At 39.0% G+C, this 13,943-nt stretch overlaps 1 protein-coding gene across 2 annotated transcripts in view; it reads left to right on the top strand.

Moving 5' to 3' along the window:
- The window catches only part of CAMKMT (calmodulin-lysine N-methyltransferase), a 445,018-nt gene that overhangs the window by 356,761 nt on the left and 74,314 nt on the right, over window positions 1-13,943 (top strand). The gene's annotated exons all lie outside the window — the stretch shown is intronic.

Here is a 13,943-nt window from a genome sequence, read left to right as displayed (position 1 = left end):
ATATGACCATGTGAACACACTACTAGGGCTTCTCCCAGGGCCTTGGAAGGGGCCTTACAAGAGGCTCTGACGCTGAACCTTCATTAGCTTCACAGTCAATCCACCTCTGCTCTCATAAGCACCATCATCCTTGCCTAGAGTAACTCTTCTCTTAGCTACCAAACTTTCCTGCTCCCTCTATCCATTTTAGTCATAGTCTGATTATAACTAAATGTGAAAGATGTGTTGGTGAAAGTCTGGAAGCCTTAGCCCTGGCTACATCTAAGATCCACATATATGAAGCATTATATTCATTACATCTCAGCTTAATGCAGTCATTTGGTTTATTTGTTGTCCATCCATGCAGCCATCCATTCACTTAACAAATATGTCCAAAGTACTCTGCTTTTGAGAATATAAATATGCAGTTATCAAAAATAATTCTTGAACAAAGGAAACCATGCTACTAAATATAGCTAGAGATTGATGAAAGAGCAAGGATATTTACAGTATCTCAATTGTTGGGTTTATCTGAAGCTGTCTTCAAAATTGTGAATGTTTAACAAAGAACCATTTGGAGCTTTTGATGTCTACGTATTTCTAGGTCTTCCAGAATTAGTGAATAGCATCATTCTCTGGTTAATATTAGTTGAGAGTTACTAAAAAATCTATTAAATTTACCCTGCTGTGATGATGTAAGTAAGTTTCACTTAAGAGTGTATGTATCTTTGTGTGAAAGTTGCTAGTGAATTCAGGCTTATGACCTTTATTATTCTTTGATAAACCATGAATTTTAGTAAACTATGGAATTTATGTTAAGACTTTTTTTATAACCCAAACTTTACCTTTATGTGGGCCCCCAAGATTGGTTATTGGTCCCATTGCCCTATTGCTTTTTAAAGATTTATGCCTCCTCTGAGACTCAGTTTCCTTTAGAAGTTAAAATGGGGATGTGGAAAATGATTTTTGGAAGATACGTTCCGACCAAGTGGAATCCAGTGGCTGATTTTCCTGGGCCCTCTGCAGTCTGCCCTTATATCCACATCTCATCTAGCTGCTGCCTTCTCTTTTGGTCACCCAGGCCTTCTCACTTGCCTCCGACAGATATGATCTCTCCATCTCTAGTCTTTGCCATTCTTGTTTCCCTCCTCTTCTCCATCTAAATCCTTCTGTCTAAGATGGCTCCACTGCCATTTTCCCCTTGCCTTCTCGGCCTACCCTAATCTTTTTAATTTCTGCTGCCCTTAGAATAGTACCACAGTTGAACATGGCATAGTCTCTTTTTGTTCAAAGCATGTTGGCTTTGTTTGCGTGTTCACTGGTTTTTCTACTTGTTGATGAATATTTTGACCACCTTCTGTTTGCCAAGTCCTATTCTAGATGCTAGAGATGGAGTGGTAAACAAGATGTAAAAGGCCATGCCTTCTTGGAGTTTATGTCCTAGGGAGGGAAACAGATCATTTTCTTGAAGGCAAGAATTCTGCTTAATATGTTTTTGTACTCCCTGAAGCAATTAGTACACTTTATCCTCAGTGTATGAAAGCTTTTAAAATTGGTATTTAGAGAACATTTTGAAAGACATGAATCCATAAGGCTTATGGAACCAAACCATTTTTAGTAGAGGAAAGTCAAGCTCTAGAGAGTCAGATATCCGTTTCTACATCAGATAGCTGACTTTCATTTCAGTGTTGGCCTCTTCTCAGGCATGCACATGTAGTGTCTTAGACAAACTGACAGTGGGAGTAGGCATTTATCTGTTCTTCGTCAGGTTGAAGAGGAAGGTTAGTAGAAGGTAACTGAGATAAGGAAGCTGAAGGCTCTCTTTAAGAAATTTTCTGATAAGATATACCTGTTAGTGAGTTTTGCTAGAATTATAGTAACAGAATCCTGAAGACCACTGAGAATTCTAGAGATGCCACACTCCTGTTTCCTTCTGCTGCTATCTTGGCTATGACAAAATGAAATTATCATGTGTACTTTCTGTTACTAACATAACACTGTTGATTTGCTTAACAAGTTTATAGACGGGCTCATATCCCTACTATTTAGTCTTTTGCACTGAAGACACCAACTCCCATAAGAACGTTAGCCAGTTCAGCTATTTTGATAGAGTTATCCTTTTGGTATTAAAATGAGCCAGATTTTAAAATAGGAGGATGCTGTATTTTTAGGGACCTCTTAAACTACAGTCAATTAAAAATTAAGGCCTTTTATTTTAGAATAACATTGTATTGATTCTTTAGATTTGCCCACTTCTACTTTTTACCAAGGTCAAAATCTCACTACCAAAAATAGGCCAGGTTCTGTATTGATAGCTAGGTATGCAAGTCAGACTACTGTATTCTCTGTGAAAATGTCTTCTGGTTTTAAGAGAGAAATCCTTCTCCCTTCACAGAATTTTATATCACAGAAGTTACATATCAATAAAAATATTTTTATTTTCAAAGGAGTTCTTCACTTAAAAATAGAACCATCTTAAAAAAATTTTTTTTTTTTTTTTTTTTTTTTTTTTTTTTTTTGAGACGGAGTCTTGCCCTGTCACCCAGGCTGGAGTGCAGTGGTGCAATCTCGGCTCACTGCAAGCTCCGCCTCCCGGGTTCACGCCATTCTCCTGCCTCAGCCTCTCCGAGTAGCTGGGACTACAGGCGCCCGCCACCACGCCCGGCTAATTTTTTTGTATTTTTAGTAGAGACGGGGTTTCACCGTGGTCTCGATCTCCTGACCTCGTGATCCGCCCGCCTCGGCCTCCCAAAGTGCTGGGATTACAAGCGTGAGCCACCGCGCCCGGCCAACAAGAAACTACCTTTTTAACAGCAGAGTTTAAAACCAAGACTCAGCCGGGCACAGTGGCCCACGCCTGTAATCCCAGCAATTTGGGAGGCTGAAGCGGGTGGATCACTTGAGGTCAGAAGTTCGAGACCAGCCTGGCCAACATGGCGAAACCCTGTCTCTACTAAAAGTACAAAAATTAGCCAGGCATGGTAGCACATGCCTGTAATTCCAGCTACTAGGGAGGCTGAGGCAGGAGAATTGCTTGAACCCAGGGGGCAGAGGTTGCAGTGAGCTGAGATTGTGCCACTGCACTCCACCCTGGGCGACAGAGCAAGACTCCATCTCAGAAAACAAACAAACAAAAAACAGGACTCACTCCCCTACAACCAGGAGTCTGAAAATATAAAGGTAAACAAAGAAATACTAAACATGAGAATATGAGAAAATAAATTCTTTAAATCTCTGTAGGGAGAGTTACCTGTGATCACTGCAATGAAATACAAATTAGGGTGAACCCATTTGACATTAGGTTTTATTACAAACTTGAAACAGAGACTCTGTTTGAGAAATTCTTTTAGTGTGAGTTTTGCATCACAAGGTAAAAATCCTATCAGAAATTGACTTGGTTTTGTTTTTCAGATTGAAACCCCAAACTCAAAGCCAAAATGAAAGGACATAAGTTAGTACAAGAATAAGGGAAGGAAAACTAATATTTCTTGAGCACCTATAGTGTGGTTTCATTTACTCCATCTCGTTCAATTCTTAATGAGTCCTGTGATGCAACTCTTACTGTCTCTTTTTTACAGATGAGGGCAATGATACTCAGCATCTCTCATCTTCACTGGCTTGCGTTTGAACTCAGAGCTATCTAGCTACAAAGCCCATGCATTCTTTCTGTTATACTATACCTGTTAAACTTCATAGGTTTGGCATGTCCATAGCCATTACGATTTTTCTTTATTTTTAAAATTAGAGACAGGATCTTGCCTTGTCATCCAGGCTGGAGTACAGTGGCAAGATCATAGTTCACTGCAACCTCAAATTCCTGGACTCAAGTGATCCTCCTGTCTCAGACTCATGAGTAGCTAGGACAACAGGTACATACCACCACAACTGGCTAATTTTTAATTTTTTTTTTGTAGAGACAGGGGTCTCGCTATGTTGCTTAGGCTGGTCTCAAACTCTTGGCCTCAAGCAATCCTCCCACCTTGGCCTCTCAAAGTGCTGGGATTACAGGCATCAGCTGTAGTGCCCAGCCAAGATTTTTCTAAAACATGGAGAATTCTATAATGATTATTGATTTTGTAATATTTCTGCCTACAAAATTATATTTCACTTTGTAATGAATTTTGAATGGAAATAAGATTTTAATATTGTGATGAAATAAAATGGAGAGAATATAGATTTTACTTTGGTGTCAGTGTAATTACAAGCAACATGTTGACATGATATGATGTCCGGTAGAACCATCCTTTACATGTCTTCACACATGAATGTTATGCCTTAGATGGTAAAATTTATATAGGTAAGGTTCCTACTTATATGTGCCCTGCTCTTTTTCAGAAAGCATTTTCTGTTTAGTTTGTTTAAAAAACGGTGTTGTAGCTGGGACTATAGGCACATGTCACCATGCCCAGCTTGGAGTTTTAATTTGAATTTCCCTAGGGACTAATGATGTTGAATATATTTTCATGTACTTATTTGCCATTCACATATCTTCTCTGATGAAATGTCTGTTCAAATGCTTTGCCCATTTTTTTAAAAATTGGGTTGCTTATTTTTCTTATCATTGACATACTCTGGGAGTTCTTTATATATTCTAGATATAAGCTCTATATCAGATACTATATATGATTTGCCATTTTCTCCCAGCCTATAGCATGTCTTCATTCTCCTCACAGGATCTTCCAAAGTGCAAGTGTTTTTAATTTTAGTAAAGTCTAATTTACCAATTTGTTCTTTTAAGGATCATGACTCGTGTGTGTGTCTAAGAAATCTTTGCCTAACTCAAAGTTACAAAGATTTTCTCCTGCATTTTCATCTACAAGTTTTATAGTTTTAGGTTTTACATTTAGGTTTATTATTCATTTTGCATCAATATTTGCATACGATGTGAGATATAGATTGAAGTTCTGTTTTTAAAAAATGGAGATTCAATTGTTAAAACAGCATTTCATCCTTTGCTCACCAAATTGCCTCCATGTACTTAGGTCTTATTTAATTTCTCTCATCCATTGTCAGAATTATCTTTAAGTGTTTCATATTTTTATGCTATTATAAACAGAATGGTTTTTTAATGCTGTTGTAAACAGTATAAAATTGGAAATTCCAACTTCCAATTATTTGTTGATTTTATGAAGAAATACAACTGATTCTTGTACATTGATCTTATATCTCACAATCCTACTAAACTCACTTATTAGTTCTAGAAGCTTATTTTTGTATATCTCTTTGTACAAAAAGGAACTGTAATCTCCAGTGCAGTGTTGAAGAATGAAAGAAAACATACTTTTCTTATGCCTGATGTTAGGAAGAAAGCATCAGGTCTTTCACCATTAAGTATGATGTTAAACCTATAGGTTTTTCATAGATGACCTTTTTCAGGCCAAAGAATTTCCTTTCTATTTTTAGGTTGCTGAAAGTTTTTAGCAGGAATAGACATTAAACTTTGTCAGAAGCGTTTTCTGCCTTTATTGAGATGATCATGTGTATTTTTCTTTTTTGGCTTGCTAAATAATAGATTATATTGATCAATTTTCAAATGTTAAACCAATCTTATATTCTTAAGATAAACCCCACTTGATCATGATGCATTGCCATATGTATGTTCATATGTATATTATGGACAACTTTGGATATGTTGTATTAATATTGCATAAATATTATCCTCTTAATATTTATGGACTCTGTAGTGATGGCACCTCTCTTATTCATGATATTGGTGATTTATATCTTCTCCTTTTTTTCCTGATAAGTCAGGCTAGAGGTTTATCAATTTTATTGATGTCAAAGAATCAGTGTTTGGTTTCATTGATTTTTCTCCATTTTTCTGTTTCCTTTTTTATTCACTTCTGCTCTAATCTTTATTACTTCTTTTTTTCTGGTTAATTTTAGCTTACTCTTCTTTTTCTTGAATATTTAGCTTGAAATTGAGTTCACTAATTGAGACCTTTCTTTCCTAATATAGGCATTTAGTGCTATCAGTTTCCTCTAAGTACTGCGTTAGTGGCATCCCATAAATTTTGATGTGTTGTATTTTCATTCAACGCAAAATAATTGTCAATTTATGTTTTCACTTATTCTTTGGACCCCAGGTTGTTTAGAAGTATATTATTTATTTTCCAAATATTTGAGAATTTTACAGAGATTATTGATTTCTAATTTAGTTCCATTGTGGTCAGGAAGCATTCTTTTTTTTTTTTTTTTTTTTGAGACAGAGTCTCACTGTGACGCCCAGGCTGGAGTGCAATGGTGCGATCTCAGCTCACTGCAACCTCTGCCTCCTGGGCTCAAGCTATTCTCCTGCTCCAGCCTCCTGAGTGGCTGGGACTACAGGCATGTGCCATCATGCCAGGCTAATTTTTGTATTTTTAGTAGAGATGGGGTTTCACCATATTGGCCAGGCTGGTCTCAAACTTCTGACCTCAAGTGATCCACCCCCTCAGCCTCCCAAAGTGCTAGATTACAGGCATAAGCCACCATGCCCAGCCAGGGAACATATTTTTTGTATAACTAGAATCATTTTAAACTTATTGAGACTTACACTATGACCCAGAATAGGCATATATTGGTAAATGGTCTATTTGAAAAGAACATCTATTCTGCTATTGTTGAGTGTATTCTATAAATATCAATTAAGTCAAGTTATTGATAGTGTTGTTTAAGTCATCTATAGCTTTGCTTATTTTCTGTCTACTTGTTCCATCAATTACTGAGAGGGGAGTATTGAAATCTCTGACAATAATTTGGTTTTGTCTGTGTTTTTTTGTAGTTGTACTTCTATCCATTTCAGCTTCATAAATTTGAAGCTCTGTTATTCAATTCATAAATATTTAGAATTGTTATGTCTGCTTCTTGAATTGACCCTTTAACATTGTAAAGTGATCTTCCTTATTCCTAGTACCTTCTTTGCTCTGAAATCTACTATGTCTGGTATGAATATAGACACTCCAGCTTTCTTTTGACTAGTGTTGCTTGGTATATCTTTGTCCATCTTTTTACTTTTTACTTTTAACCTGGCCATCAAGATGAAACCCCGTCTCTACTGAAAAAAAAAAAAATTAGCCGGGCATGGAGGTTGGTGCCTGTAATTCCAGCTACTTGGGAGGCTGAGACAGGAGAATGGCTTCAACCTGGGAGGTGAAGGCCTCAGTGAGCTGAGATCGTGCTACTGCACTCGAGCCTGGGCAACAGAGTGAGACTCTGTCTCAAACAAAACAAAACAAAACAAAACCTTACAGTAGTATACTGCCATTTCTCCCCTGCCAGTCTTTATGCTACTATTGTCCTACTTTGTACCTATACATATATTATCACCCCACAATACTCGTTTGTTTAACCAATTATATTTAAAGAGGTTTAAGTAATAAGAAACAGTCATTATATGTATTTACCTATATAGTTACTATTTCTGATTCCTTCATGTACATTTCCATCTGATATCATTTTTCTTCTGCCTTAAGGATTTCCTTTAACATTTCTTGCAGCGTAGGTCTGCTGGTGATTAATTCCTTCAGCTTTTTGTATGTCTGAAAACATCTGTTTCACCTTGTTTTGAAATACATTTTCACTGGCTATACAATTCTAGGTTGACAGTTGTTTTTTATTCCTTTCAGTACTTTAAAGATGCTGCTCCACTGTCTTCTAACTTGCGTATTCGTCACAAAGAAATATGCTGTCATCCTTGTCTTTGTTTGTATATAAAACATCTTTTTCCTCTGGGTGCTTTTCAGATTTTCTCTTTATCACTACTTTTGGGCAATTTGATTATTATTATGTGCCTGCTAGTTTTCTTCATGTTTCTTGTGTTTGGGCTTGTTGAAATTTCTTGCTGAGTTAACAGTTTTCATTAAATTAGGACATTTTTCAGCCATTATTTCTTCAAATATTTTTTCTGTTATCTCCTCTCTCCTATTTTTTGAGAAGTCCAGTTTCACATGTATTGACCACTTAAATTTGTCCTACAGCTCACTCTTTATTTTATTCCTTTTTTTCTCTATATATTTCATTTTGGATAGTTCCTATTGCTGTTTTCAAGTTCACTAGTCTTCTCTTTTGTGGTGTCTAATCTGCTGTTAATCTTATCCAATGTATTCTTCTTCTCAGGCATTGCAGTTTTCATCTCTAGAAGTTTGATTTGGGGCTTTAAAAGATATCTCCCATGTCTCTACTTGATTCTTAGAATATATTAAAGACCATTATGATAACTATTGTAATGCTCATGTCTGCTAATTCTGACATCTCTGTCAGTTTTCGATTGAGTTCAATTGTTTGATTTGTCTTGTCATTATGGTTTTCATTTTTTCAATTTTTTATATGTCTGGCCATCTTGGATTGTATACCAGGTATTTTGAATTTTACTTTGTTGGGATCTGAATGTTTTTATATTTCTGTAAATGTTTTTGAGATTTTGTGTTTGTTTGTTTTTGAAACAGAGTCTCACTCAGTCATGCAGGCTGGAGTGGAGTGGCACAATCACAGCTTATTACAGCTTCAACTTCCTGAGCTCAAGTGGTCCTCCCTTCTCAGCCCCCCAGGTAGCTGGGACCACAAGCATGCACCACCATGCTCATCTAATTTTTGTATTTTTTGTAGAGATGGGATCTTGCCATGTTGCCCATGCTGTTTTTGAACTCCTGACCTCAAGCAATCCTCCCACCTTGACCGCCCAAAGTTTTTTTGAGTTTTGTTCTGGGATACAGTAAAGTTACTTTGAAATAGTTTGATATGTTTGGGTCTTGCTTTTAAGATTTGTTAGGCAGAACCAGAGCAGCATTTAGTCTAGGGCTAATTATTCCCTACTATTGAGACAAGACTCTTCCGAGGACTCTACACAATGCTTGTAAATTATGAGGTTTTCTAATCTGGCTGGTGGAACAGGCACTATTCCTGGCCCTGTGTGAGCACTGACCTACTCCCCTTCAATTTTTTGACATGATCTTTCCCCAACTTCAAATAGTTTTCTCACATACATGCATGATCAGTCATCCACAGAATATTCTAGGGGGACCATCCACAGATCTCCAGAGTTTTCTCTCTCTCTCTTTCTCTCTCTCTCTCTCTCTCTCCAGTGCTCTCGTATTCAGTATTTTATTCTGGGAACTCTGAAGTTTCTTAGACTCTCAGTCCCATCTTCTTTTTTTTCTTTTTTTTTTTTTCTTGAGATGGAGTCTCACTCTGTTACCCAGGCTGGAGTGCAGTGGTGTGACCTAGGCTCACTACAGCCTCTGCCTCCCAGGATCAAGCGATTCTCCTGCCTCAGCCTCCCAAGTAGCTGGGATTACAGGTGCCCACCATTGTGCCCAGCTAATTTTTGTAGTTTAGTAGAGATGGGGTTTCACCATCTTGGCTAGCCTGGTCTCAAACTCCTGACCTCATGATCCACCCGCCTCAGCCTCCCAAAGTGCTGGGATTACAGGCATGAGCCACCACGCCTGGCCCCATCTTCTTAACTCAAGCAGTCCACCTGCTTCTATCTCATTTCCCCCGTCCATGCTATGGCCTGGAAACTCTCAAGGCAGTAAGCTGGGGTAAAGGTAGGGATCATTTCATTTATTTATGTCTTCTTAAGGATTACTGTCCTGTGTTGCTGATGTTCAGTGTCTTGAAAACTATTGTTTTATATGTTTTGTCTAGGTTTTCTGTTGTTGTTTCAGACAAAAAGCTAAATGAGGGCCTTGTTACGCCATCTTTGCTGGAAGCAGAAATCTTTAGAAAGCATTTTAATTGGCCTTCATATCTAGCTAATCCACACATTCTATTCAGAGAGCAATTTAACAATAGAAACCTCTATTTCTTGAGGGCCTTTTGTGTGCCAGGCACTGTGCTAGGTACATTCACACACAATTCATCCATATGGCATATTTATTGAGCAGCTATTAGGTGCTAGGGACTATTCTAGGCACTGGAAATACATCACTGTACAAAATAGATTTTAAAAATCTATATTCCTGTGGTGCTTATATTCTACTGGGGAAAGAGAGAAGAAACAAAATCAATAATTTAGTTATATAGCACATTAAAGGGTAATAGCTGCTACAGAAAAATAAAGAGCAAGATAAGGGGGTTTTAGAAGTGCTGGACTGAAAATAAATGATTGCAGTTTTAAAGAGGATGGTCAGGGGAGGCCTCCCTGAGAAGGTAAGACGTATACACAAAGACCTGAAGGAGGTGACAGAGTGAGCTGTAGCTATAGAGATATCTGGAGGAAGAGCATTTTGGCTGCTCAAGCAGCTAGTATTAAGACCCTAGAACAGAACCATGCCAGTGTATTCAGGAAAGCAGAAGGAGGCCAGTGTTACTAGAGCAAAGAGACCAAGGAGGAGAGTAATAGGAGATGAGGAGAGAGTGGTAACCAGGCCCAATTGTGTAAGGGTTTTCAGGTCATTGTAAAGACTTTGACTTTTGCTCTGAGTGAAGAGAGAAAAGGCTCATGATCTGATACATGTTTTAAAAGAACCACTTTGCTAATGAGCAGAGATTGTTGGATGACAGATGGAAGCAAGGAGACCAATTAGGGGCCTATGCAATAATTCAGATGAGAGATGATAGTAGTTTAGACTGGGGAGAGCAGTAGAGATAGAGAGAAGTGGTTAGATTTTGATATATTTCAAAGGTAGAATGACCTGCACTTGTGGCGTATTCAATGTGGACTGTAAAAGAAAGAGTCAAAGATATATGCAAGGTCTTTGGCCTGAGCAACTGGAAAGATGGAATTACCAATAACGAGATTTAAAAAAGACTGAATGAAGTGAGTTTTGGGGAAAATGATTGGGAATTCAAATTTGGACATGTTAAGTTTGAGATGTCTAGTAGATACCCAAGTGGAAATATTAAAATGGGAAGTTGGATATATGAATCTAGAGTTCATGGGAGAGGTTCAGGCTGATAGGTCAAGTAAGATAAAGACTAAGAACTGACCTGAATTTAGCAATGTGGAGATCTTTGGTGAGTTTGACAGCAGCATTTTTGGTGGAACGGTGGGGACAAAAGCCTGGCTGGAGTGAATTTTAAGAGAATGAGAGGAGAGGAATTGGCAACAGAGTGTCAAACAATTTTCTCAAAGAGTTTTGCTGCAAAGGAGGAATAGAGAAATGGTGCAATAACTGTCAGGAGAGGATATTTTACAAAGGGGGAAATAATTCCATGTTTGAATACTGATGGAAATAATCCAGAGAGAGAAAAGAGCTGATATAGGAAAGAGAAGGGAAATTGCTAGAGCACGTCCTAGAATAGATCAAAGGGGATGGATCTAGGTGGCATAAGAGAAGGTACTGGCTGTAGATAGGAGTATAGATAGTTCATCTATGGCAATAAGTAGGAAAGCAGAGTATGTAGATGCAGATGCTATTAGGAGCATAAGTGTGGTAGTAGGAGTTTATGGAAGTTCTTAACTGATTGCTGCATTTTTTTTTTTTTTTTTTGAGAAAAGGTCTCATTTTTGTTACCCAGGCTGGAGTGCAGTGGCTAGATCATGGCTCACTGCAGCCTTGACTTCCTGGGCTCAGATGATCCTCCCACCTTAGCCTCCTGAGTAGCTGAGACCACAGGTGTGCGCCACCACACCCAGCTAATTTTTTGTATTTTTAGCAGAGAGGGGGTATCGCCATGTTGCCCAGGCTAGTCTCGAGCTCCTGGGCTTAAGCAATCCACCTGCTTCGGCCTCCCAAAGTGCTAGGATTACAGGCATGAGCCACCGTGCCTGGCTTGATTGCTGCAATTTTGACAGTAAAGCAAGAAGTAGGGTCATCAGCCGAAAGTGAGGAGGAGGGGGAATAGTGTCAGAATTTTGAAGAGAGAGTAGGAAGTGCAAAATAATGACCTAGGATAGTGGGAAACTAATGGACAAAGGAAATGTAAGTATAACTGCCAGATGTCATTAAGAGTCCACTTGAGGTTCATGGTCATGAATTTAAAGCAAAGCCAGTGAGGATGCTTGTGTGCTGTCTCTAGCCACATTCAGGCGTACAGGTGCAGTCATGGACCAGGCAGAGAGCTGGATTTAACAAATACGAGGAAGTAAGAGAGGGACAAGGAAGTTGAGGGTGTATGCTAGGGAGTAATTACAGTGATAGGTCATGGAATTTAAGCTGAGCAAGAAAGAAAGATATTAGGGCAGTGGGATAGTGACATGGTAATAGGATCAGTGTGGGCCAGTGGGACTGAAGAGTACCTTCTAGAAGGAATGAGCTGTGAAAGATAGGAGGGGTTGGTTGGAGAGTGGCTAGAGTTGCAGTAACTGGTAAAGATAGGTTTGGAGGAGTGCTACTCAATGAGTAGGCCATGGACTGGTGCCAGTCTATGAACTGTATGTTACTGATCTGCAAGGAGATAAGTTCAGAAATTGAAAATAAATGTTTAGAAACACTGCTGCGACATCCAAGCATATGATCAGTGGACTTGTATTTGGAATGCCTTTGTGTTTTTAATCTCATTTGTCTATTCCTTTGTGACTATATTTTACAAAAGTATTGGTCTGCAACAGATTAGATACAAAGAAAGAAAGTCTGGTCCTCCCCCACAGTGGAAGCACATGCTCTCACGAGCATGCATGGGAGTGTATCTCCAAAGGTGGAGGACAAGGTCACTGGAGGAGAGGAGTGAACAATGAACTCACCATCATCTCTAAATCTTCCAAGATAGTAGGCTGCCTGACTGCACAGCTCCAGGAAACACCATTCTCATTGTATGTTACACGAACAATACAACTCCAAGTACTGTATGAATGGTGCTCTTAGAATGTTCAAGGAGATAGCTAGTGTTATCCCTATCTTACAGATCAGAAAACAAGCTCAGAAAGGTTAAATAATTGCCCAAACTCATACAGCTGCTAAGGGGAGGAGCCAAGATTTGAACCTAGGTCTGTCTGTTGTGCTAAAGCTGAACTCTGTCCACAATACCACTCTCTCTCTCTGTCACATGCATGTAGCACAGCCATAAGCCTCATGAGAACTGGGGGAAAATGCCTTTTGGGAATGTGTTATGGTCCATGTGACCAAGCCGGGCATTTCAATTTATTTTAGAGTCACGACTTACTACAGCTGCTGTGGGAATCCATACCCAGTCGCTGCTTAGACCCCTATCTCTCCAGTTTGTCTTTGTTGAACCAAGGGGCTGAAGCACCTCAGGAATACAGCATCCACTATCACCACAGGATTTCCTGCAGTCTGTTCTTGTGCTTTAGTAATTGCATACGTATTAAAAGCAAATTCTAAAGAGACATTTATGGAATGGTAAGATTATGAGTAATTTTAATACTTTAATCTTTTTTTTTTTCAAAATTCATATGATGGATGGATACATTACTTTTCTGATTGGAGAATGTCTAGTATAGTTGTATACTTTAAACCATCTTGCTCATGATTCAAGTCTTAGACTCTAAAACTCAGGGCTCTGATGAGGGCTAGGCAGGCCCCATCTCTCACTGAGCCTGAGTCCCAGATACACTGGGAGCCTCAGCATTTCCAGAAAAGTTGGTGTTTGTTGCTTCCTGCTCTCCCCGGGTGCATGGAGTTTCTGAGAAATCCATAAACAGAGTAAGCATTGATCTCTTAGGGATTTCCTAATTTCCTTCATTTCTTGCCTATCCAGTAGGCCTCAGCAAGTACAGCAACACTAAAGTTAATTTGTAAAGCTTATCTGGGTGTTACTGGACTTGTGAGCACTAAGGTAACCCACTGCTTCTGGAAAGCCCTCCCATGCTCCAAGTCTGTATATTCACCCAATGCATAGGATACAGCATAGGAATTGGGGGTTTCTGTGTCCATATGGCCCGTTAGCCTGCCCCTGTGAAGGCATGGTCTATGGCACAGCACAGGACCTGACACAGCACAGGACCTGACACACAGTGAGGACTGGCTCAGTAGGAACGAGTTGGACAAGTCAATGAACAACTGCTGCCCAGCCTGTGTAGGTATTTTTGTGGTGATGTCTTTAATCTTTTCTACCTTGAGAAATTATCTGGCATTAATGTA

The sequence above is a fragment of the Nomascus leucogenys genome, chromosome 19 (genome assembly GCF_006542625.1).
Source record: "Nomascus leucogenys isolate Asia chromosome 19, Asia_NLE_v1, whole genome shotgun sequence".
Taxonomy (NCBI): domain Eukaryota; kingdom Metazoa; phylum Chordata; class Mammalia; order Primates; family Hylobatidae; genus Nomascus; species Nomascus leucogenys.
This window is presented reverse-complemented; position numbering and strand designations above follow the sequence as displayed.